Raw genomic sequence first — 25,940 nt, forward strand, 5'->3', positions numbered from 1 at the left:
AGCCATAAAAAGGAATGAAATCTTGCCATTCACAACAATATGAATTGACCTGGGGGGGTTATACTAAGTGAAGTAAGTCAGAGAGAGAAAGACAAATGTTGTATGATTTTACTTACATGTAGAATCTAATGAATGAAACCAATGAACAAACAAGAGAGAAACACACTCATAGGTACAGAGAAAATGATGGTTTGCCAGGGTGGAGGGAGGTGGTGGTGACAGACCAAACAGGTGAAGAAGATTAAGAGGTACAATATTCTAGTTATAAAATAAAACACAGGATGTAATGTACAGTATAGGGAATATAGTTAATATTGTAAGAACTTTGTATAGTGACAGATGGTAACTGGACATCGCAGTGATGATTTTGTAACATATATAAATCCTGAAAAAAAATCCTAAATCACTGTTACACACCTGACCTAGTTTAATATTGTATGTCAATTATTTCCCAGTACAAAAATAAATCCTTAAAAAAATCAAATTAAATTTAAAAAATAAGGTAAAATTAAAAAATTTAAAAGGCAAAAAAATGATCAAATTGAGGACAGTATTTCTGATGGGGAGGATCGAAGGTAGGATGGGAAGAAAGATACATGTGGACAGAGAGTGTTGGGGAGGTAGAATTTTACCTCTACCATCTTAGAACCTCCAGCTGAGCCTGAGAATTAGCACAGATTAACAGGGCAAAAGCACACAGAACTTATTTTTGTGCGTACATGGAAGCCTTCCATAAGGAAATGAAGACTTAAGGAACTGGCAAAACCCAGGTGCTTCTATGTGAGCAAGGACAGATGATTGTGGAAATAATAACTAAAATATACGGCAAACCTAAAAGAAAAATAGTAAAAGAAAATAGAAAAAGAAAACCTAAAAGAAAATAGTAATTATTTTAACAAGGTCTGTCTGTACCGAATACTCAGTCTCGACCTCTGACTGGTGATACGAATGTTTCCTCCCTGGACAGGGAGGGCATCTCTCACGTGGGAGGTCTGAGCGCCCTTCTTCATACCTGCTGTTTTTCAAGTGCCTTTAGCTAAGGTGGAATATGTTGCCACTCTTCAATATATTCCAGGTTCTCACATTGTTCTTACATTAGGGGATCCATTCATAGAAATCCATACCTTATATATGTGATACACAGGTTCTTTGTCATATATTTTTATATAGAAACATTTTTAAAATATAAAATATTAGCTCTGTGCCAAACATATAGTAAATGTCCAAGAAATACTAACTATATTTTCAATGGGAGGGGAAAGCTCCTACATCCATAATAGTAGAATTCAATCACGTATACGCTGGATGGTCTCTATAAAAATGGGACCTATTTTTTAAGGATAAAAAGGAACTTGAAGAAATAGATCAAAATGTTCACAACTTCTAGGTGATGAGAGGCAGAGTTAATTTTTTTCTGTATCTTCATATTTACCCGTACTTTCAAATCTTCTGCATTAAGCATGCTTGAGCTACCAAGAGTGACAACAAAATCAAACAGAACAGTCGATGATACAATGTCTCACACAAATTATGTCTTTAAATATCTGTCATAAGAATAAAAAAGTAAATGTCTTATTTTTTAAATATTATCAAACTACTAAATAACTGTGCATGCACCATTTTATCCTAGCAAAGTCACTCAAAGACCAATACAGTATACATTCTAAAGATCCCTTGCGCTCCTCTGCATGGCTTATTAATAGCTTAACTAACTCCTCACTTGGTTAGTTAGAATATCCCAAAGATACTGCAAAAACATAGCAGTGGGGCCAAATACCTACTCCATTCTTCATTTAATCTATCTAGGCCTTTGCACTATAAAGCCCCAACAGTACTGCTATAAAGAATAATGGAGATAATATCATTAAAAACAATCTGTAATCTGTAAAGGGCAAGGCAATTGAGAGTCATTCATACTGTCCTATACTTTTGAGTACTTGGGAAGCATAATCAGGTGTGTAACCCCAGTGACTATCAAAGAACTCCTGAAACAAAGAAGTTCAATAATGGCTTCTTAAATAGAATTTTTAAATGTGTCTTCCTCCTCCCCCACCCAATAGTAGTTCTAACACTTCTGTTTTATAGATTATAAACCTCCAATGACTAAGATGGTCTGTGATAAAAATCAAAACTATTCTTAAAATCCAGCTCTGGGGGGATCCCTGGGTGGCGCAGCGGTTTGGCGCCTGCCTTTGGCCCAGGGCGCGATCCTGGAGACGCGCGATCGAATCCCACGTCGGGCTCCCGGTGCATGGAGCCTGCTTCTCCCTCTGCCTGTGTCTCTGACTCTCTCTCTCTGTGTGTGTGACTATCATAAATAAATAACAATTAAAAAAAAATTAAAAAAAAAATCCAGCTCTGAGTAAGCTTTCCTTCTGTCTTATGTGTGTTATACTCACAAGTAGAAACTATTAACTTGTCTTGGGTTCAGCATAACACAGTGTTCGGCAAATGGTAAGTATTTAATACACAACAGGGATTCTTTCTTTCTTGTTCCAAAAATAAAAGCTCAATAGCCTTCAGGAAGAGTTGGGAGAAATTAACCTAAATACATAAAACTGCTGGTGATACTACCGTAGGCAAATTGATGATAAGCCACTCTTTGTGTTATAAAAGAATGAACATAGCAACATGCTTTGTTCATAATTTCAGCCTGACGTAATTCTGAAGTTGAAGTGTATGATTTGTGACAAATGGACCTGATTCAAGGACAAGATTTCCTTGATGAATAGGCTTTACTGAGTTATTCACAGAGGGAATAAATATACACAATTCAGTAACAGGGCTTATCTTCAGGATTTTTAAGGGCAGGCTTCCCATGACCACTCTCATTCCAACCCAGTCTGTGGTTTCCATAGCTGGCATAGCTTATGCCATGGCATAAGCATTAGGCATTTTCAAAACTGCTGATAAACTGATAGAGTTGTTTGGCTGAAGGTAATTTTAAAGGTTAAAGGTTATTAGCCAAGTTTACTTTTCAACAGATATTACACTTTGGTTTTCTTATACACTGTCTATACAAAAGTAGCCCTTCAGGTTTTTTTCTTCTCCAACACACAAGCCACATGACATTTAAATGCACAAATACATGTCAGGCTGTAGAATAAGTAAGTACATTCACAGTAACACCATCTCCTCCCACACTCGAGGAAACAAATTGAAAACTATTAGAAAATTAAGTGTAAGTCTACCCCAATTTGTACTGTAAAAGTAAATTAATTACAAGCTTAATCCAACTCCTAGATTTAACAAACTACCTGCTAAATATCTCATGACCATTCACTTCTCTGAATTATAGAGGGATATTGTGACACAGAGAAAGTTAATTACACATATGGGGGGGGTGCTACTGGCATACAGTTCAAGAGAATTTACATGAAAAGTCTTTTTAAGGAACCTTACAATGAATTTGAAAAAAAGCCAGATGTTAATCAGTAGCTCATTTGTACCACTGGAATAAAATAATTAATGTGCTACTCTGCTGATTCCTTTAATAGTAAAAGCCTTTCCAAAAACTACTACCCATTAATATTTGATATCCATATGGGAACCTACAATTCTAAGAATAAGGTTCCAGAAACTGTTTTTTGTGGGAGTTGACAGGAGCCATTCAAAACAGATGATAATTCTTTCTATGACATATACTTTATCACAACTTACTGCTAATTCCCCTGCCAATTTCAAAGGGTCTGGAAAGACTACAGTGGAACTGAGGGAACTAGAGAATCAGGTTATCTAGAGACCCTCCAATGTTCAGGGTTCAATGAGATCCTTGACACAAAGCAGACAAAAAACAAGGTGCAAACAGACTCACGGGACTGGATACCTCACCCTTCTTTAGCCACCAAGGAAGACTGATGTTTTTAAGTGGTAGAGTTATTACCTGGGTTGTGAACAAATACCTCCTCCTTAACAGTTCCTTTGAACACTATTCTAGAAACTTCAGTTCTATCAAAGAATTTCCATTGAAATTGGTTGTTTCCTTTTTGTTGTTAAAAATAATAGAATCAATATCTTCAATGAGCGTTGGTTGATATGAAAAGAAATTAAGAATGCCTTCTATTTTGTTTTATACACTGAGTCATGAAAGACATGAAAACACAGCTATTATGTATTTGTAGTTTATTTAGAGAAACATTCTGGCAAATTAGCATGGTTAAGTGTTACTTATTAGTAACGTTGGTTTAATAGTAATTTTAAAAAACAGAAACTACCAGCTTATTTCAAGAATTCAAGTCAAATTTTCATTCTGAATAAAATTTCAATTAACGCAAACAACTTGGCTACACTATTAAAGCAACCAAATAGTAAGGAGACATTTAATGAATAAACTAACCTGTTAACACTTTGCCGGAGTAGACTTTTTCAGAGATACTGTGTTCTGGCTACATGAGGCTGGTTTTGTTTCTTTCAATAAATTAGAGAAGGGAAAAAGGTGTGAAAGGGGATGTGACAATCACACTTAATCCACACCAGGCTGCCATATGTCACTTTTTGTCCTTTGCTGGTTCATTGATTATTCATGAATTCACTACCTGAAAAGTGCTATATTTATCTTTCCAGCCACAAAGCTGTCAATTCAGTTCCAAGCAAGCCTGTCTTTGTTTTCAATGAAACATACAGTTTGTGCAAGAAAAGGCCTTGTGTATATGACACTGCCCTGTGCTATAATATAAATATTAAAAAAAAACAACAACAACACTGATATAAGTGAGTTTCCATTTTGGTCCTAGCTTGAGCCTTATTATTATTTTTAATGACTGTTACATCAAAAGAAAAATGAAGCAGTTTCAGCTTTTAGAGCCTTTAGCCTCTAAGGATTTCCACAAGAGGCCCTGAATCCTGCTCCCTGTATTTTGTTATCAATGGTCTTACTGTTTCCATTTCTTTTATTCTTTTATACATGCTTGTTTCTGGCAAGTTTACTCTGCTATTAACTTACCTGCTTACAGCTACCTGAGTTCCAAGCACTGCTTCCCTGGGATGCATTACATCAGCTCTAGCTCAAAGTCTGTCCTAGAATTTCCTTTTCCCATATACAGTAATCTCCATGAAAGATTTCACAAGTAATTCAAATTCCAACTTGTTTGCCAGCAACTAAAGAAGACATATTTTTAAACGGTATAAAAAGAGACACTTAGCTTTTATCATGACCAGATAAGAAGATAGGGAAAACAAGCTTGCCTAAAGACATTTTAAATGCTACCTTGATGGCTGTAAGCTTACAACTGTCACCACAAATCCATCATATTTGTCCTAAAGGAGAAAGATCAGAGAGAGAAAACAGATTAAAAATGTGTGTCCTAAAATTTCCTTGACTAGCCTGAAGAATAAAAAAGCAAAGTGAAATCTACACTCCAAAATTACTGTCATTTAAAGGTTCTGATAATAAATAATGCCAAAAAAAAAAATAAATAAATAATGCCAAAAATGCAAACTGAATTTAATTTTCCCTCAGTGTACCCAACAATAATTTTGACATGAAAGTTCAAAACATGATAAAGGTTAAGAGTTAGTGATTGAGGGAAAAGACCTAATACAAAGTAAAAACTGCCCTTCATAAATAGTTCCAACATATGATGCATTCCTCCATGGGTTTATTTCAATTTAACTTGTGAGGATCCCCAAACTTAAAAATTTCTTTGTAACTCAAAACTATGATTAAGACTTATACCTCCATTATCAAGAAAATAAAGCAGAGTGAGCCTTGATATTTCAGAACTCCACTATGATATAGGACTAGTCATCAAATTCCTAAAGTCATTAAAGCATGAGATCAATGTTTATGCCTAATAAAACAAAACAAAACAAAAAAAGATTCAAATACAGGTTGAATGTTTTCATGATTTTAAAAATAATTTTGAATTGCAGAGACTTATCCACATCAGTGTATAACTGTTTTATAGGATTATCTACTCCCAGAAGTTCCTAAATTATTTGTTCTCGATCCAATGCATGACTACTTGTTCAGTCATCTAGGACAAAAACTTGGGCCCCTTCTAGCACCCTGCTTTCATTAGTCAGGATTAGATCCAGCTGCATATGGCCATCTACAACAAGAACAAAAACATATACAGACAAAACCCAGGCTTACATAAGATAGAAACTGATTGTATTCTCTCTCTCTCTCACACACACACACACACAAAGCCCTGATATAGTCAGTTCAGTGTACAGTAGTTCAGGGTGTTGGGACTCTTTCCCACATGATGATGTGCTATTCTCAACCAGTGAGACACTGGGGTCCACTTTGGGGTCCACGACATCAAGATGGCTGCTTGAGTTCCTGCTATCACCTGTACATAATAGTCAGTAGGAAAGAGGGGAAGCAGGAGTCAATCAGAAGATTTTTTGGGTTTCTGAGGCAAGATGGCCAAACGAGGTAGGGCACCTCGTTTCATCTGGTCTCTTGAACTTAGCTAGGTGACTATCAAATCATTCTGAACACCTAAGAACTGTGGGAACTTTACAAATAGAAAAGTGACCAGTGTTTGCAAGGTAGGAGGTACAGAGATGTGGATCTGTGGGGATATACTGGAAGATAAACGGCCGAGGGAGAAAGCCTCCATAAGCCAGCTACCAGAAAGTGATTTAGTCCCAGAGCACAAAATTGGAACTTTTAGAGGTCTACTCCAGTGAGAGACGGGCCTGCCTGAAAGGTGCTCAGCTGGAGAAGGAGGCAGGATCCTAAGTGGAACAGTGTAGTCTCAGGATCCCTGGGGTCATAGAAAGAAAGGGGGTGCTGCGCATTCCCAAGCACTGGGGTGGGGAAACTGCTTACAGTCAGATGCTGGGAGGGAGGTCTCAGATCAGTTTCCCAAAAAACCACACACCGCAGCCTGACAGGACAACCACTTTCTACGCAGGGGCCCTGCAAAGGGCAGAAATGCAGGGAACTTCCCTCTTCCCCAGGAGAATCGATGGGGGGCATGGACGTCAGGAGTCTGCAGAGTTGGCTAAACAAAGGTGAAGACTGCTTTTCCCTGAGGGTTTGGGGGGGGGGGGGTGGCGCTGCCATCATTCAGCTCCGGGCTGGAGGTGGGGGCTTGGCCATTTTTATTTTCATCCCCTAAAGCAGCACAGAAAGCCTTCAGGCAACAAAAGCCATACAGAACAGCCCCATGCAGCTTACAGGGGCCGGCCCCCCTGCAAGGGGCATCTCAACTGTGCCCAGGCAAACCTGAAGATCTGCACAGCAGGCCCCTACCCCAGAAGAGAAGCTGAAAATTAGGTGAATACCAAGTTTACCAAGTCCACAGAACTGCAAAACTGCAGTGCTACAGGAAATATTATATAAGATTTGAGGGTTTTTTTTCTCGTGAAAAAACTCTTTCAGTTTAAAATTTACCTTTTTTCCCCCCTTATCAACTAGTTTCTTATTTGTTCAACTGTTTTTAAGTCTTTTTTTTTAACTTTAATTTTTCCATTTACTTTTTATAGATATCTTCTCCCTCATTAGCTTTGTTTCACTGTATTCAATTTTATTTTTGTATAAGTTTTTGCTTTCTTTACAATTGTGGGGTGTAGTGTCTTCTAACACACAGGCCAAAATACACACACTCAGGACCAAGTGGATCACCCTGTTTTGTCCATCCTGTGAAATTATATTCTCTCTCCTCCCCAATTTTTTCTTTTTTCTTTCCCTTTCCTTTCAATTTTTTTTTTCCTTTTCTTTTTTGGTTTCTGACCTCTTTGGATTTGTGCACTGTGTATTTCACTTGGGTCATGGTTGATATTTTTTATTTATGTTCAACCATTCTTCTCTTAGGCAAAAGTACTAAAAGGAGGACTTCATAACAAAGGAAAGAACCAGAGGTAATACTCTCTCCCAAGATCTAATCAATATGGATACTAAGTAAGATGTCAGAGCTGGAATTCAGGATAATGATTATAAAGTTACTACCTGGGCTTGAAAAGAGCAAAAAAGACACTAGAGAATCTCTTAGTGCAGAAATAAAATCCGATCAGGTTGAAACTAAAACTGCTGTAACTGAGATGCAGTCTAAAATGGATGCCTAATGGGGAGGGTAAATGAAGCAAAAGAGGGAGTTGGTGACAGAAGAAGATTCAGCCATCAGAAAGAACAAATATCTACCATTTACACGGATATGAATGGAACTAGAGGGTATTATGCTGACTGAAATAAGTCAGAGAAGGACAATTATCATATGGTTTCATTCACATGTGGAACATAAGAAATAGTGCAGAGGACCATAATGGAAGACAGAGAAAACTCAATGGGAAAAGATCCAAGAGGGAGACAACCCATGAGTCTCTTATGAGTTAACCACCTCTTAACTCTGGTAAACAGACTGAGGGTTGCTGAAGGGGAGAGGGTGGGGGATGGGGTGACTGGGTATTAATGATCACATGTGATGTGATGAGCACTTGGGTGTTATTGCAACTGATGAATTATTGAAAACTACATCTGAAACTAATGATGTACTATATGTTGGCTAATTGAATTTAAATTGGAAAAACTAAAAATCAATAAACTAGATCTCAAAATAAGACAGAAAAACATATATATACAAAACTAAAGTAAAATACATTGAAAAGAATCAGAAAATATGGACAGAAGTATATTGTTGTAAGGCTTATGCATGAAACATTATTTAAAAATACATTGATGAAGTTAGATATATATTGTAAATCTTAGAGTAATGCTAAAAAAAGAAAAGGATAGCTAATATGCCAATAATGCAGACAAATGGAATCACAAAAAATACTTTGTTAATCCAAATGAAAGCAAAAAAACATAAATTTTTTTTTTTATTTTTCATGAAATAGGGAATATGAAATGTGGAAAACAAAGAACAAAATAGAAAGATCCTCTTCTTTCATCTGAGAAATGACTTAGTACAGAAAGGAGGGCTCAGTAAGGTTCTTATTTCACAATGGGTCAAGAAGTTTTTTACCAATAAAAAATTTCCCTGCTATGGAGTGAACAAATGCAGAAAGTCAGAATTATGAATTCTTTCTAGTACTACTAGCATAGAATCAGATTTCCTGAAAAGACAAAGTTTCAGTGAATTCAAGCCTCCCTGCCACATAAAGAATTACATTAATTTGAAAGGGCTGGGGGATTCAGTTGTCCAAACTAACTCATGTCACAATGACCTACTGAGGCTTTTGCAAAATTGAGCCTCCAACACCAGTTAATGCTACAACAGCCATTGGGCAAGGAGAAAAAAACCTGGTGCTACATCAAGTCAAGGATTTTGCAGGAGTTACATGTGTTGGCCACATCTTGGCAAGTTAGGCTGTCAAATGTACACCTGAATCTATGAGCAAGTCAGCTCAATTAAATAGGTAATCAGGCTATATGGCCCAGCATTTTCCTCTTCCGTCAAGTAAGAAAAAAGATGTACATCTCACTCAGGCTCCATCATAAAGAGTAAAGTTATAAGCAGCTTCATTTATACCCATAAAGGTAATTTCTCTGATAAATATTGTGAGGTGACAAAAATAATTTCTTAAGAGTTAGGTCAGTGCAGTTAGGAGTACTGGATCAGTATCTGACCTTGAATTCCTAAAAAGCAGCAGCCTATAGCAAAACAGTTTCACAGTTTTGTTTTTTTTTTTTTAAGATTTTATTTATTTATTCATGAGAGATACAGAGAGAGAGAAAGAGAGAGGCAGAGACATGGGGAGAAGCAGGCTCCATGCAGGGAGCCCGATGGGGGACTCGATCCCAGGACTCCAGGATCACGCCCTCGGCCAAAGGCAGGCGCTAAACCGCTAAGCCACCCAAGGATCCCAGAGTTTCACAGTTCTAAGTAGCCTCTTAACATTAGTTGTGTTTTGTAAAACTAATATCCAAATACTGAGAAGGTGTATCCTAAGGACATTCATTGTTGACTCAGAGTAAACAGTCTTATAGTGGGTTGTTTTATCCAAGGATCTAGATGAGAAACATGGAGCCATGTAAAAGGGAAATCAAGGTAGCTAATGAAATCATCAGATGATGCAGGAAGAGCAAAAGTCAAAGTGAGTGACTTTTTCTAAGGAGCAGTATAAGTACTTGTATTACTTATCTATGGCTATTGAAACAAATCAACACAAATTTAGTGGCTTAAAACAACACAAATTTATTATCTTATAGTTCTGTTACTCAGAAGTCTAACATAGATCTCACTGAGTTAAGATCAATGTATCGGTAGGATGCATTCTCTTCTCGGGGCCTACTCCTCATGCTGTTCTCTCTTCCAATTCCCTCTCCCACAAAGACTCCTGTGATTACATTGGATTCACCAAGTTAATCCAAGATAATCTTCATATTTTAAGGTCAGCAGACTAGCAACCATAATTCCCCCTCGCCATGTAACCAAACATTCAGATGTTCCAAGGATTAGGACATGGACATCTCTAGGGGAAGAGGCATTCATTATTCTGCATAACATAGTGCCCCAGGCAGCTTCCTTTTCTCCACTAGTTTGCAATGTTGGTTAAAAGGGAAAAACTATACAGATTGGGGAAAATATGGGTAACCATTGTGGTTCCAAGTCCACACTTTTATAGGTCTTAAAAGTATGAACAAAGATCCAAGGAAGCATCAACATTACTGCACATTGGATTGGCCCAGAATAGAGTGGCTGGGAAACATTAGTGCCAACAATCAGAAGCACAAACAGGCAAAAGCAAAAGGGGGAAAGCAGAGTGAGTGAGGGTCACGGTTTGATACCGGAGTTCAAGATTTGGCACTAGCTGCGACATCTTACTTACACAAGTCACTTGACTTCCGTGTTTTACTTTCCTCATCTATAAAATGAAAACGGTGATCTAAATTATCCTCTAAAGTCTCTTCCAAGTCAAAATGCTATGATGCAATGAAATAGGGGAGAACAGAGGAAAAGACCTGAAGTTTACTTTCCTTAAATTTGAAACCAGGGCTTAGTACTTCATATTCCATTAGGAATGGAAAGTAGAAAAGTAGACTTTTAAATTTTGAGGCCAAACAAATGATACCTTGAAAACAGTAAGTATGAGGGAAAATCTGACTATAGCATTTTCATCACTTAACTTTTCAACTCAATCCATTTAAGTAAAAGGAGCCAACAGATGACATATTTTGATGATTCTAATGATTCTGATCAGAATCATCAAAATACATAAAATGATAATACTATGCCATTAAGAAAGGAAAGAAAATTTCAGAAGGTTAGCCATTCTTTAGTGTTGGGCAGGAAGAAATGAGAAAAGTGGAGGAACTAGTTTGTAGGAAGTAAAAAGTATCATTCAGGAAGAATAATTTATGAGTTATGAAATAGTAACCAACTGATTAATAAACACCTCATAACACAACCCTAATAATGAACAAAAAAATTAACCAAATGAATGGCCGGCCATTCTACATGATCTCAGAATACTAATTTTAAAATGATAAAGTACTGAAATATATTATGTAGTTAATCCTTATGACAAGAATATTATCCATAATATGTGAATATTTATGGATTGTAGGAATTTCACACATTTAACATAACTAAATCCCTACACACAGTATGTAGACTTTTTTTTCTCAGAATGAATTGAGTATAATTTGTAACCATTTTAGATAAATTTACCAGAGGAACACTGAAAAGTATAAAAAATTACAAAGGGAAATCCCCTCTAAGTAATCTAGATGTCTACTCTTTGGCCTCAATTAACACTTAAATATTAGTAAGATAGCTTTGAGAATTTAGAAATAAGTTTATCTGAGTAACTTACACATTATAAAGAGAGCTATAGTTTTTATAAATGATTGTAGTTCTAAATTGTGAATGTGTGAAAGAAAACTATAGGGAGCCAGCACTTTAAGGACATAGCTGGACTTAGGAATAGAGTATTTATAGAGCAATCATGGAATAAAAGTTGTGGTTCTGGTGACAATGAATCAAACGTTTGGAAACTGGAGCCCTAAGTCCCCACAATCTTTAAAAGTCTAGGTTCACTTACCTAGACTTACCTAAAAGATTCTAACAGTTGAGAGAATAACAGCCAGTTGTTTTTCATATTCATTGATGGAAAATACTAAGAAACAGGCATATACCATTAAATGAAAGCCTTATAATGGATAAGGGAATAGTTTTACATTAAAAAGTATTGTTAAATTTTGCAACTTACCATCATAAAAATCCTACAAATTACTTGTTTAATAGTAAACTTTATCTTTAGAGAAGTTTTAGTTTTACAGAAAAACTGAGCAGAAAGTACAGAGAGATCCCATGTGTCCTCTGCATAGCACCCCCCACATCCAGCCTCCCCTACTAGCAACATCCTGTGCCAGAGTGGGCCATTTATTATAATCAATAAACCTACAGTGATACATCATTATCATCCAAAGTCCATAGTTAAATGAGGGTTCACTCTTGATGTTATATGTTCTATGGATTTTGACAACATGTATCCACCATTAATTACAGTACCATACAGAATACTTTCATTACCAGAAAAGTCCTCCGAGCTTTGCCTATTCATGCCTACATCTTTTTTTTTTTTCATGCCTACATCTTACTAACCCTTGTAACCACTGATCTTTCTTATTCAAATGATTTTTTTTAAAGGCCAAATGCTCGCCTAGGACAATGTAGCCTAGAGTTGGAAAGACTTGTTATAGAACCACTCGATGTCCTAGGCCGTCTGCACTCACTGTCATACAACATCACAGAGCACCAGAGCTATGTCACTATTATACAAGCAGTACAAGGTAAGGAGACTGACAAGAGTAAGATATTTCATACACAAAACAATAAGTTATTGATGTGTTTTTTTAAGATTTTATTTATTTATTTATTAGAGACAGAGAGGCAGAGACATAGGCAGAGGGAGGAGCAGGCTCCCTGTAGGGAGCCTGATGCCGGACTCAATCCCAAGACCCCAGGGTCATGACCTGAGCCAAAGGCAGACGCTCAACCAGAGAGGCACCCAGGTCCCCCATTATAGATGTATTTTTTTTTTAAGATTTTTTATTTATTTATTGGAGACAGAGAGAGAGAGAGGCAGAGACACAGGCAGAGGGAGAAGCAGGCTCCATGCAGGGAGCCCGATGCGGGACTCAACCCTGTGTCTCCAGGATCATGCCCTGGGCTGAAGGCGGCGCTAAACCGCTAAGCCACCGGGGTTGCCCTATAGATGTATTTTTAACAATATTCTGATATTGTACTCATCTAAACTTCAAAGAATTATAGAGAATGTGGTGTAATGTAAAAGCAAGCAAGCAATATTTTTTTAAGACTTTATTTTTGAAGTAATATCTACACCCAACATGGGACTCGAACTCACAACCCTGAGATCAAGAGTCACATTCTCTACTGACTGAGCCAGTCAAGCACCCCAAGCAAGGAGCATTTTTGCCTTGACCATTTTTTCCAGTGGTCCTTAATACTTACAATGTTACTTTCAATTAACTTTATTCTTCAAGAGATGCTAAAGGAATAACTAAAATTAAAAAAACTGGTATTACCTGCTCCTGACAGTAATATAAAGTCTTTATCATAATATCCTACTAGTTTTTTGTTTCCCAGCTTTAAGAAACGAAATTTTTTTAAAGATTTTATTTATTTGTTCATAAGAGGCATGAGAGAATGAGAGAGGCAGAGACAGAGGCAGAGGGAGAAGCAGGCTCCATGCAGGGAGCCTGACGTGGGACTCGATCCTGGGACTCCAGGATCATGCCCTGGGCCCAAGGCAGGCGCTAAACTGCTGAGCCACCCAGGGATCCCCAAGAAATGAAAATTTAAGTTCATTGTGCTGTACATTCTACAGATCAAAAATCCAGTTTTCCTTGTTTTCTCTTCTTTTTTTTTTCCAGCAGGGGTCAAAATACTGGAAATGAATAGTTACAAATGCTAAAAGCAGAATTTGGCCATCTTTATTCAATATATACTTACAGCTAAGAAAAACCATAGTGACCATTCCTCAGGGTGTTTCTGTGACTCAAACCTGACTTAAAACTCTTTTGTAAACCCTAAACCCTAGACTCAGTGTAAATCAGGCAGGTATGGAAGACCTAAACTGCCTGGGCCAAATGGGTGAGGCCCTATCACTTAGAGCATGTTTCCACTTGCCAAAACAATTCATTTGCAGTCAGAGAGGAAAAGAGCTGATGAAGAAACAGCAGAAAAGACCATGGTAACTCCAACTACAATGCATTGCCAGGAGGCCAGATTTCAGATGAAAAAAAATGTTACCACCTTGGATTTTGCAAGCCCTCTTCATGTATGCCATCTACTTTAAGAAGAAAAGAGAAAAACTCATGGCTGGGACTATTCTGGTTTACCCTATAACCTAAGGCCAGTACATTGTGATATGAAATCTATTTTGCTACTCAACATAGGCAACATAAGATCCCTTTTAATAAATCTCCCCCAGTGAAGAGACAGTTAATATAACAGGAGTATTGCATTGGACTGCATTCTGTATCCTAGTAATAACGTTCTGTTTCTTGATTTGGGTGCTCATGACACAATACGTGCAGGTGCATACTCTTCAGTATTCACGTAATACTTCAATAAAAAGCTCAAACCAAAACAAAAATCAAACATTCACCAACAGAATAAACGATTCATGGGTATGAATAGGTAATCCACAGAAATTCAAAGGGCCAAAACTTTTAAAGATGCCCCACCCCTCTTGAACTCCCGAACCCTTTCCCTATGCTCTCAGAAACACATCTGTCATCCTCAATTACTCATCCTTTTCTCAGAACATTCTTGCTTGGGACACAACCCTGGCTGTACATACAGTCGCCTGGGAGTTAAAAAAAAATGTACTTAAGCCTGAGCTCCACCCCAAACTGTCTGAGTCAGAATCTCTGGAGGCTGGGACCAAGGAAATGGTATGTTTACAAGCCCTCCCTGGTGATTTTAATGCATAGCCAGGGTTGAAAGCCACTGCCAACTGAAACCTGGCTCTCCCTACAACCTTCTTCAGTCCTATCTTCATTCTGATACTCCTCTTTCCATTAGGCCTAGAGACAGGATGGATGTTCTTTTTTCTTGTTGCTACTTCCAAACTACTGTCTCATCTGCCTCCCTAAAATTCTAACTTTCAATCCCCAATATCAGACCAAATTATCATTACTATCCCTAATGCTTGCTGTAGTCATCAACATGACACCCCTAACCTCATTCCTTAAATATTTTAGTTCCTGGCCATGACTCTCTCCAACACTGTTCTTATCAAAATGCATGATGATCTATGAAGTCAAAAAAATACCTAGACATAAATGAAAATAGAAAAACAGCATATTAAAATTTATGGGATGAAGGGTGGCTGGATGGCTCAGTCCATTAAGTGTCTGATTCCTGGTTTCAGCTCAAGTCATGATCTCAAGATCCTAGGATGGAGCCCCATGTTGGACTCTCTGTTCAGCAGGGAATCTGCTGGTCTCCCTCTCTTTCTGTCCTACCCTCTGCTCATGCTCTCTAAAATAAATAAATCTTATAAAATAAAATAAAATGTATGGGAAGCAGTAAAAGCTGTTCTAAGAGGGATATTCATAGCAATAAATACTTACCTCAAGAAAAAAGAAAAATTCCAAATAAACAAGAAAAGATTACACCTCAAAGAACTAGGAAAAGAAGAACAAATGAAACTCAGAGTTAGTAGGAAGAAGGAAATGACAAAGATCCAAGCAGAAATAAATGAAATCGAGATTAAAAAGAATATGGAAAAGACCAAGGAACTAAGACGTGATTCTTTGAAAAGATCAATGAAATTGACAAACCTTTAGCTAGACTCACCAAGAATAAAAATGAGAGGACTGACATAAAATGAGAAATGAAAAAGACATTACAACTGATGCCACAAAAATAACAAAGAACCATAAGTGACTGCTATGCACAATTATATGCCAACAAATTGGACAATCTAGAAGAAATGGATTAATTCCTAGAAATAAAGTGCATGATGATTTAAAAATCCACATATATGAATGATCTTTAACATCCTCCTCTTCTCTCAAGATCCAGTCCTTCACTTGATTTCAGCTACTTGTTCTCAGTCTTACTCTAGAACTTCTCACCAATCACTTGACCCCCTGTATAATCTCAATTTCTAGCTTCCTACAACCCAGCCAGCCTCTAACTCTTCAACTCACCTCTTCAAGAATCTTCGGTATTTAAATCTCAGCTCTATAATCCATTAATCCTATAACCTTTGCAGTGTTCTTTATCCAACTTAGAGTCTATGATCCATTACAATAATCTCCCACCTTTGAATACACCCTCAACTATATTATCCCTCGTCCTCTATCATGGTCATCAGGCAAATCCCAATCCTAGATACGTCTTAGTCTCCACATTATCAGCACAGGTGGTATGGCCTTGTCATCACAGACCAGTTCTCTAGTCTCCTAAATGATTAGGTCATATATTTTCCTATATTTTACTTCTGTATCTCCTTCCCTCTCCTTGGGCTTAGCAGATGATCTTGCTTCCCAATTGACTGAGAAAAGAAAAGTAATCAAAATCTGTTTATCTACATTTGTGCCAAAGTACTCTTGTCTTCCCTTTGCTATTATGGATGGTCTGTGTTCCTATTAAGACCAATCCCTCCATTGTATCCCTCCATTTCCTTTCATCTACTCAACCTCATTCCAGCAATTCACCCTTTTCCCTCATGCATCATCAATTTCCCCAACTTTACTATACTATTCATATCAGCATCAAACACACTATAATAGCTCCTATCTTTGAAAAAATTCTCTTAATCCCGTATCTTCTTCCAGCAGTGGTCTCATTTTCCTATTCCCTTTAGGGAAGAAATTCCTCAAAAGAGATATCTGTTTTTGTTATCTTCCATTCCTATCCTCCCATTCCCTCTAGAGAGCACTCCATCCTAGCCTTTATCTCCTCACTACTCCATAGGGACGGCTCCTATGAAAGTCATTCAAGACTTCCATATTGTTACACCTAAAAGTCAATTCTCAGCACTCATCTTACTTGATCTGAGCATATTCAATACTGCCGACCAATCCTCCTTTGAAACAGTTTCTACACTAGGCTTCCAGTACACTATTCACTCGTGGTTCTCCTCCTCCTTGCTGAGCACTCTTTTTAAGTCTCTCTTACTGGTAAACCTTATCCTCTTCTCTCTTACTGGTAAACCTTATCCTCTCACCTGTAAATGCTGGACTGGCCCAGGGATCTTCTTGGACTTCTTTTTTATCTCTGCTCTCATTTCTTCATCCAATCTCATGGCTTTAAACCACTCCTCTATGCTGACATCCATACTTCTCGCTCAGACTTCTTTATATTCCAGACTCTTGGATCTACCTGCATATGGAACATCTTAGCCTGAATGCTACAGAAGCATCTATAACTTGATCAAAATCAAATTCCTGATTTCTCTCTCCTCCCTGCTCCCACAGATCCCTTTCTGTGAACGGCAACTCTTAGTCTTCCAGTAGTCCAGGCCAAAATCTTTGTACTTTTTCTCTCACATTCCATATCTAACATATCAGTGTGCCTTGTTAAGTCTACTTTCAAAATATATCTAGACACTCTTCACCACCTTTATCTTCACCCTGGACTAAGTCACCATCTGTTGTGCCCAAGATTGCGAATCCGAGAAACCACTGAGGAGCCGACACCGATGCAAGCGCATGAGGGTTTATTTGCAAGCTCGAGCTTGGGTCCAAGTATACCCGACACAGTGGAACAGGAAATGTGGAGGCCGAGAAAAATCAAGGCCATTCCACCTCAAGTTTAGCATTAGCACAAGTACAGCTATCTTAGGCCCCTGTGAATAAGAGCTGAACTTAATAGGAAAAACTGCAGAATGTCCTCAATGTCCTCGTCAGGTAATCCCATATCAGAAAGACAACAGAGCTCAGAATTGCCCTCGGCAGAGAATCCCATATCAGGAAGACAACAGAGCCCACACCTGTGGTAGAAAGTCCCATATTAGAATGAGAACAGAGCTCAATGCCCTTGAAAGCCCCATATCAAAATGTAAACAGAACTTCAGAAATTCTTCCATCCTTTCTGAAAATCCCCTAGACCAGCCTATAAAAAACCCACCTGTAACCCACTTCGGGGTCCAAGTCCCTGCTCCACTGTGTTGGGTACACTTGGACCCAAGCTCGAGCTTGTAAATAAACCCTCGTGCGCTTTCATTGGTGTCGGCTCCTCAGTGGTTTCTTGGATTTGCAATCTTGGGCACAACACATCATCTTTTACCTAAATTATAACAGCCTCCTAATTAGTCTTCTGTTTCCTCCTTTAGCCTCTCTTACACTGTCCTCTTAACACAGCAACTACAGCAATCCTTTTAAAACCTAAATAAGATTATATCACTCCCCTGTTAAAAACCTTCACATTTCAGGTAGTAATCAGACTCAAGGTAAAAGACCAAGTCTTTACAATAGCCTATGAAGCTCCCTATTAATTCTCTTACCTCATCTCCTTTTACCCCCTTACTTCTAGCTGCCCTGGCTTCCTTGCAGTTTGTGACATGCTACACATCAAGGTCTTCTCATGTTTTTCCTTCTGCCTGGAATTTAAGTCTGATAAAACCAAGAATGATGAGAAAATGATGAGAATATGGAACAAAAACTTTTACATGCCAATGGTGGGAATACAAATTAATGGGAGTACTTTACAGAACAATTTGGCGGTATCTAGTAAAGCTGAAGATGCATATACCCTTTAATTCAGCAACTGCACATCTGTGTGTGTGTGTGTGTGTGTGTGTGTGTATGTATATGTATATATATATATATATATATATATATATATATAGTCTAGGATATATGTTCTAGGGCCTAGAACAATTCTCTCACAAATACACATGGAGACCCCTACAAGAATACCCACTGCCACATTGTTTGTAAAAGTAAAACAATCAGAAATCTAAATATCTACCAATGGGAAAAGTAAAACAATCAGAAATCTAAATATCTACCAATGGGAAATGTGTAAATTATAATAGGTACATAATGGAATACTAATTAACAGCTAAAATGAATGACCAACCTAGAATCATCAACATGCTTGTAGTTAAAAACCACAATAGTAACCTAATGAAAAGCAAGTTGCAGAAAGATAAATACTTCAGTATGATCTTATGAATATATATTATTGAAAATGTGAAAAATGAAGCATTATCTTAGAAAAACTGGCTTTTGCAAGGTCAAAAAAAAGAGAGTCACGCACAATATGATAAAGAAATGTTTAGCCTGCAGATAAATCACAGGTTAGATTACTTTCAGTGACTCAAAACAACCCACTTGCGCATAAGCAAGATTGTTTTTAAAAATCTCAAACATGAAACCTGAGACACAATCCACAAATGCAGAGGCATAAACCCAGCTGACTGGTATAAATGACAAACCTCTTAATGCTGTGGTTTCCTTACTCTGATACAGTGTAAAGATACTGAATACCTGTCACTCACTAATATTTATACAGAAACTTAGAGTATATCAGGAAAAAGGCAATGCAAAACCTGCTATATAACCACAGTGATATGGTTGTTTAACCGTCAGGTTAAATAAACAAGTTGATGCAGGAGATAGCCATGAGCCAAAAATGATGATAGCTAAATGGCAGGAGAATAATTCCATTATGCTAATTATTTGTATAAATTGTGTTAGTTGTTGTGAGGTATGAATCAGCAGTAGTGTGTCATACTTGCACATGATCTTGGGTACCTAGTTTCCAAGGACATTAATCGAAGCTTCAACATACTTTAAAGGCCCATTACTAGTTGTTACTGATTAAACTTTACAATTAGATATGGCTAGGAAGGCACACCAAGCATAAAGCTTCTATCACACACATAATCCATCTACAAAAGGGCTGATATATCCATCCTGAAAAAGCATCTGCCTATTTGAAAGCCACAGCCCTCACCACCACCACTTCATATTAGCATAAACAGCTTTGCAATCGTCAACCAGAAAGTTTCAAATTCCCCAGGGCTTTATTTTAGCACTGCATAGGCATCCAGGGCTTGGGAAAACTCGGAATGGGGTGGGTTAGGGAAGCTATAATTATATCTTGACTGCCTTCATCAAATTATAGGAGTGGGAGGTAAAGACATTCTAATTGAGAGATGCTTGTGAAAGAACACACCCTTAAAGTTGAATCCAGTATTCTGATAAAGTAGGATCAAATGTGGAAAAAAGCGATATACCCATCACTTGGTAAATTTTATAGGGAGCACAACAATGAGGAGTGCTTATTTCATATGTTTCTAAGAAGAGAAATACATGCTTTTAGCTGTAACCAAGGCAGTTGTTATGATTTAATTAAAAGTTCTTATTCACTTTATTAATTACAGAGTTAATTATATCTGTTTAAAATGAGCCATGGGATTTGCAGAATCAACTTATTATTTGTTTAAAAAAAAAAAAAGTGAAGAGTTTTTTCTAAGTACTAATCAGCATGGGTGTGTTTTATGTTTGCTCTAATACAGTTTCCAACCTTGAAAGACTGCCTAGACTTCCACTTGACTCTTTTTACCACAGGCAGTACCACTATCACATAGCCACAAAAAGGAAATGTTAAACAATTCTGTTAGGAAATGTTTTAATTGATTCAATTTGCCCTAGAAGCTTATTTAATATCTTACAAATAATACCACATATATGTAGAATGTTCTTAACATCCCAACACGTAATTAGCATATCATAGACATTATCATTTCAGAATGAGAGCTATCTTGGAAGGTATAGCCAGAGGCATTTGAAGAATATGTTGAAGGAAAAATTAGGCAGGAAGAGGGGAATTCCTGGGGATCAGAGTCAGCCTAACTTATGAATATACAACTTTCAGGGCCTGGGACTATTTGGAGTACATTTTCAGTCTATTCTTTTGATTATTCACCTGGGAGATCTATGTTAAGTATATAAGTATATTTAAATATCTATATATGTATATATACATATTTAATATCTCTTTGTAAGTATGTAAAGGACAAGGAAAGACTTAATTTCTGTTTCTTTAGTGTCCCTCATGAAATAAAAATCAAGACTGTGCCCGCAAATCCAGGATGTCCTGTGATTTTGATGGACCTTATTCAAAGCAGGCTCTAAATATTTAGCATCATTTGGTGGCAAATTTATTCTTTAAATTGGAGAATAAAGTATGGATCACAAAGAAGTAATGTAAAACATCAAATCAGTAATAATATTCCAACATCACTACAAATTAAAGCTTTTGATAATTGTTGAATTTGGGTCATAAACACATGGGTATCTGTTATCCTACCCTCTCCAATTTTGTGGAAGTATGAAATTTCCCAAACAAAGAATGAAAAAAGCAAACCTCTGGAAGTAACCAGAGCTGAGAAAAATTCTTTAGACCCACATTCTATCAAATTTTGGTCTCAATTCTGGTAATAGCACAGCTAGCACAGAAGCACTGATCAGCTTTCTAAAAATGTAGGAACATCCTTATACATACACACACACACACACATATACACACACGTATATATATACACATATATGTATATGTATATATACATATATGTATACATATACATATATATACACATATATATCAACTTAAACATATATATTTTAAACTTAAGTTTATACTTTAATATTCAACTCACATTGACTTGCTGCATTTTATCATAATAATTCAGTTTTCAAAAATGAGATGGAAATAATCTTTAGTTTACAAACGTAGTGAGTTGAGAAAAATGAAGCTATAGCAATACTGGCCTCTGCACCCAGGAAACAGACCTTCCTACTAGATGCTCTATAAAAAAGTTAAGTATTCTCAGGCCATCAGAGGCTTAAAAGGGTCCCTTGCCTCACAGAAATCATAATATGGACTAATAACGTCATTTTATAAACAGCAGTAATGAGTTTACAGTGACATATACTGTCTACCGTATCTGTTTTCATTCCTACAAAAGAAAGCTACAAAGAAAACCAAAGTGTTTACTAGACTTAAATCAATTATATTACTTTGAAGTATCTTTTTCATTTAAAAAAATACTTCTTTACCACTAACTTACTTTTAAAGAATAGAGTATAAAAGCTCTTTTAGTAACAAATAAAAGTTGAGAAAAAATTCAGCTTTTTTATCTTTTACTTGAAAGAAAATCTTTTGTATAAATGTGTAGAGTATGTCAATTCAAAAGCTAAAAAGGTATGCACTAATATTAGAATCTTCAGTGATTTTCCTTTCTGGTCTATGTCTTGAATCTGTTTAAATTCTGGTCTGGGCCTTTCATTTACCCTATGAGCCTTCTTAATTATTCAGAGGTTTATGCATGGCCAAGAAAGAATGTCACTTGTATTTAGTGAAGAAAATACAGGGATCCCTGGGTGGCGCAGCGGTTTGGCGCCTGCCTTTGGCCCAGGGAGCGATCCTGGAGACCCGGGATCGAGTCCCACATCAGGCTCCCGGTGCATGGAGCCTGCTTCTCCCTCTGCCTATGTCTCTGCCTCTCTCTCTCTCTCTCTCTCTCTCTCTGTGACTATCATAAATAAATAAAAATTAGAAAAAAAAAAAAAAAGAAAATACAGAGAAATTTTACTTATTTTAAAAAGTGTGTGTGTGTGGGTGGGTGGGTGTGCGCGCACGTGCTTGCGCATGTGTGTGGAGGTAGGACTCAATAAGGATGACTTCAATCACCTTTTCATCACAACCAGGAATACTACTGAATCAAGTGTGATATAAATGATAACCATAAAAATCAACAATGTTCTTACAAGTAAGAACAATTAGAAAATATAAACTTCAGGGATCCCTGGGTGGCGCAGCAGTTTGGCGCCTGCCTTTGGCCCAGGGCGCGATCCTGAAGACCCGGGATCGAATCCCACATTGGGCTCCCGGTGCATGGAGCCTGCTTCTCCCTCTCTCTCTCTGTGTGACTATCATAAATAAATAAAAATTAAAAGTATATATATAAACTTCAAAAACAATATTCCAATTGCAATTAGAATATATATATATTAAATTTTTTTAATTTAACACAGAATATATGTAACTTTCATAAAACCACAAACCTCCTGAGTTAAAATAAGGCTTAAAACAAAAGAAAAATATACCCTCAAAAAAGTGACAGCTTTATTTACAATTAAGACTTTTCGGGATCCCTGGGTGGCGCAGCGGTTTGGCGCCTGCCTTTGGCCCAGGATGTGATCCTGGTGACCCGGGATCGAATCCCACGTCAGGCTCCCGGTGCATGGAGCCTGCTTCTCCCTCTGCCTATGTCTCTGCCTCTCTCTCTCTCTGTATGACTATCATAAATAAATAATAAAAAAAAATTAAAAAAAAAACAATTAAGACTTTTCTTTGATGAAAATTAAAAGAAACAACAAATGTGGCATAAAAGTGTTTCATTACACTTCCATCAAACTTAAAAAAATTATACTGTTCGTGGATCACACAAAGTTGGAGCATCTGAATTTTCAAGGGCAAAGTCACTTTGTGTATGCGCAATGGCTAACACTGTTCCTATCTAATCTTTAAAGAGTTAAAATTTTTAAGTATAATATCAAGCCCAAAAGCAATCAGTAACCAAAGGACACAGGCAAGCATTCACAAATTAGATTGAGAGGTCAGAAGGAAAATCTCATACTGAATATCTGCTGGGTATTGTAAAGCTGGGTAGTTCTTTCCTAATTTTTCTATTGAAGTTTAACACTCAAAGAAAAGAACACAAAACATAAATATTCAGCTTAATAAGTTATAACAAAGCAAGAATCTATGTAGCCACCATGAAAAGCTAGAAATAAAGCACTGCCAGTACCCCAGCAGATATTTCTCATTTCTGCCTGATTATTAAACCCTTCCTCCTCTCCAAGGGTAACTACCATGACCTCTAAACACTGAGATCATACAGTACACATTCTTTTGCATGTGGGTTTTTGCTCAACATTATGTTTTCTAAATACATACATTTTGTTGGATGAACTGAGTTTGTTCATTTTTACTACAGGACGATTTTCCAAGGTAGGAACGTATACTGACTTACTACCTACTATAATATTAATGCACATCCCACCCCCTAACATATAGCTAGACCAAATTATGCTGCCATAAACATTCATATATATATATATATATATATATATATATATATATATATATATATATATACACACCACTTGGTTATACACATGTATGGTATTTCTGTAGGGAACTGAATTGCAGGGTCACAGAGTATGTATATATTCAGCTTCTACACTGCCAGTTTACCAAAATGGTACACCAATACATATCTTACCAATAGTGTATAAGAATTTCATGCTCCATACTCCCACAAACTATTATTATTCTTTTAAATTTTACTCTTCTGGTAAGTGTGTAGTAGTTGTATGCCATTATGGTTTTAATTTTTATCCCTCTAATGACTTGTGGTTTCAATCAACTTTTCTTATTTTTACTGGACATTTGGACATCCTTTTGGTGAAGTACCTGTTCAAGTCTTTCACTCATTTTTCTATTAGGCTGTCTTTTTCTCACCAATCTGTAGTCTTACTTATATCCTATTTTTGAGCTCCTTGTCAGAGAGTTACAAATATCTTCTACTTTATAGAAGTAGCTTGCCTTTTACTTGCTTAAGGTGATTTTAGATAAACAGAAATTCTTCAGTTTGATAAAATCCAATTTATTATTTTTTCGTTTAGGGTTAAAATCCTTTTTGTGTCCTGTTTAAAAAAACTTTTTATATTCTTAGGTCACGTAAATACTTTCCTATATTGTCTCCTATAATATTTATTGTTTTGCCTTTCACAAGTAGATCCACAATCCCCTGGAAATTTATTTTAGGTGTGGTATGATATACTTGATTCACTTTGTTCCATATAAATATGCATGATGCTCTAGCATCATTTACTGAAACACCACTGTTCCTACTGTTCTGCATGTCAGCTTTCCCATATATCAAATGTCTATATATACACGTTTGTTTCTATAGTCCTTATTTTGTTCTGCTGATCTATTGAACCAAGAATATTGTCTTTATTAATCTAACTTCATTAAAATCTTGAAATCTAATAAAATAAGCTATTCCACTTTGTTCTTGAAGAATGCCTTGACTCTTTTTACTCTTTTGCATTTTCATATAAATGTATTTCAATGATTGTGACAACCCTGTGTACACCTAAGTCCTATTTGCCTACTTAAAAAATATGGTACAGCAAGCCTAGGAGAATTATATAACTTGTCTGAGGCCATAAAACTGCAAAGTCTAAAATGTGAACCCTGGAGTGTCTTTGTGCAAAGTGTACACTTTACAATACAATATCCTATATGCCTATAAACTCACATAGAAATGTTAAGCCTAAAAATAAATATACAAATAAAAATAACAATAAAATATTATTTTAATACCTATTCAACTTATTATGGGTAATGTTAAGATAATGATTTCTGTCAATGATGGCAATTTTATGAAGATTGGTACTAATAGTAATAGTAATAGTACCAATTTTGCCAGTAGAAGTGAAAATTACTACAATCCTTTTAGAGCTCTAGAAAACCCGTAATGTTTACTACTAATAAAGGTATAAGAGAATATGGTGTCCTGAAGGACTTAATTATTACCTGCTAATGTTCAACTGTTATAAAATGTGGGTTATGTCTAACTCCCATTTGAAGACCTATTAAGATGAAATAGATCTCTGGTAGGTAAAGGAAAGAAAAGATTTGTGGATGATTCTTAGATATAGTCTGGCTTGAACAAAGCACACTCACAGAACTTATATACTATGAACTAATATTTCTTTAGAAACTAGGCAGTGTGGTACATACTTGACATCAATGGTCTCATTTCGTCTTTCCAACTCTAATAGATATCACTGATGTCTCAAATTAAATATGGGAAAGAAAGTATTAGATATCAGATCTTAACTAAAACCTTCACCTGCTAAGCTTTTTCTATCACTGAAAACTGCTAATATCCATGTGATATTTGTTTCACAACTGAGCTGAAAAACCAGATTTTCCACTTGGGAATATATAAGTAATACTAAAACAACAGCC

The 25,940-nt window shown here is 36.7% G+C and overlaps 1 protein-coding gene across 10 annotated transcripts in view; it reads right to left on the reverse strand.

Moving 5' to 3' along the window:
- Positions 1–25,940, reverse strand: part of COA1 (cytochrome c oxidase assembly factor 1) — a 96,341-nt gene that overhangs the window by 21,813 nt on the left and 48,588 nt on the right. For 2 of the 10 annotated variants that reach the window (XM_072760082.1, XM_072760079.1), the window contains exon 3: positions 5,207–5,256. The exons of 5 other annotated variants lie outside the window; for them this stretch is intronic. The gene's annotated coding sequence lies outside the window, so the exon portion shown is untranslated. Of the gene's footprint in view, positions 1–4,942; positions 5,098–5,184; positions 5,257–17,106; positions 17,262–18,384; positions 18,489–25,940 lie in introns of those variants that run through there. 3 more of the 10 variants (XM_072760081.1, XM_072760085.1, XM_072760080.1) reach the window with 3 other exon arrangements.

Source organism: Vulpes vulpes, chromosome 5 (genome assembly GCF_048418805.1).
Source record: "Vulpes vulpes isolate BD-2025 chromosome 5, VulVul3, whole genome shotgun sequence".
In the NCBI taxonomy this organism is placed as follows: Eukaryota; Metazoa; Chordata; class Mammalia; order Carnivora; family Canidae; genus Vulpes; species Vulpes vulpes.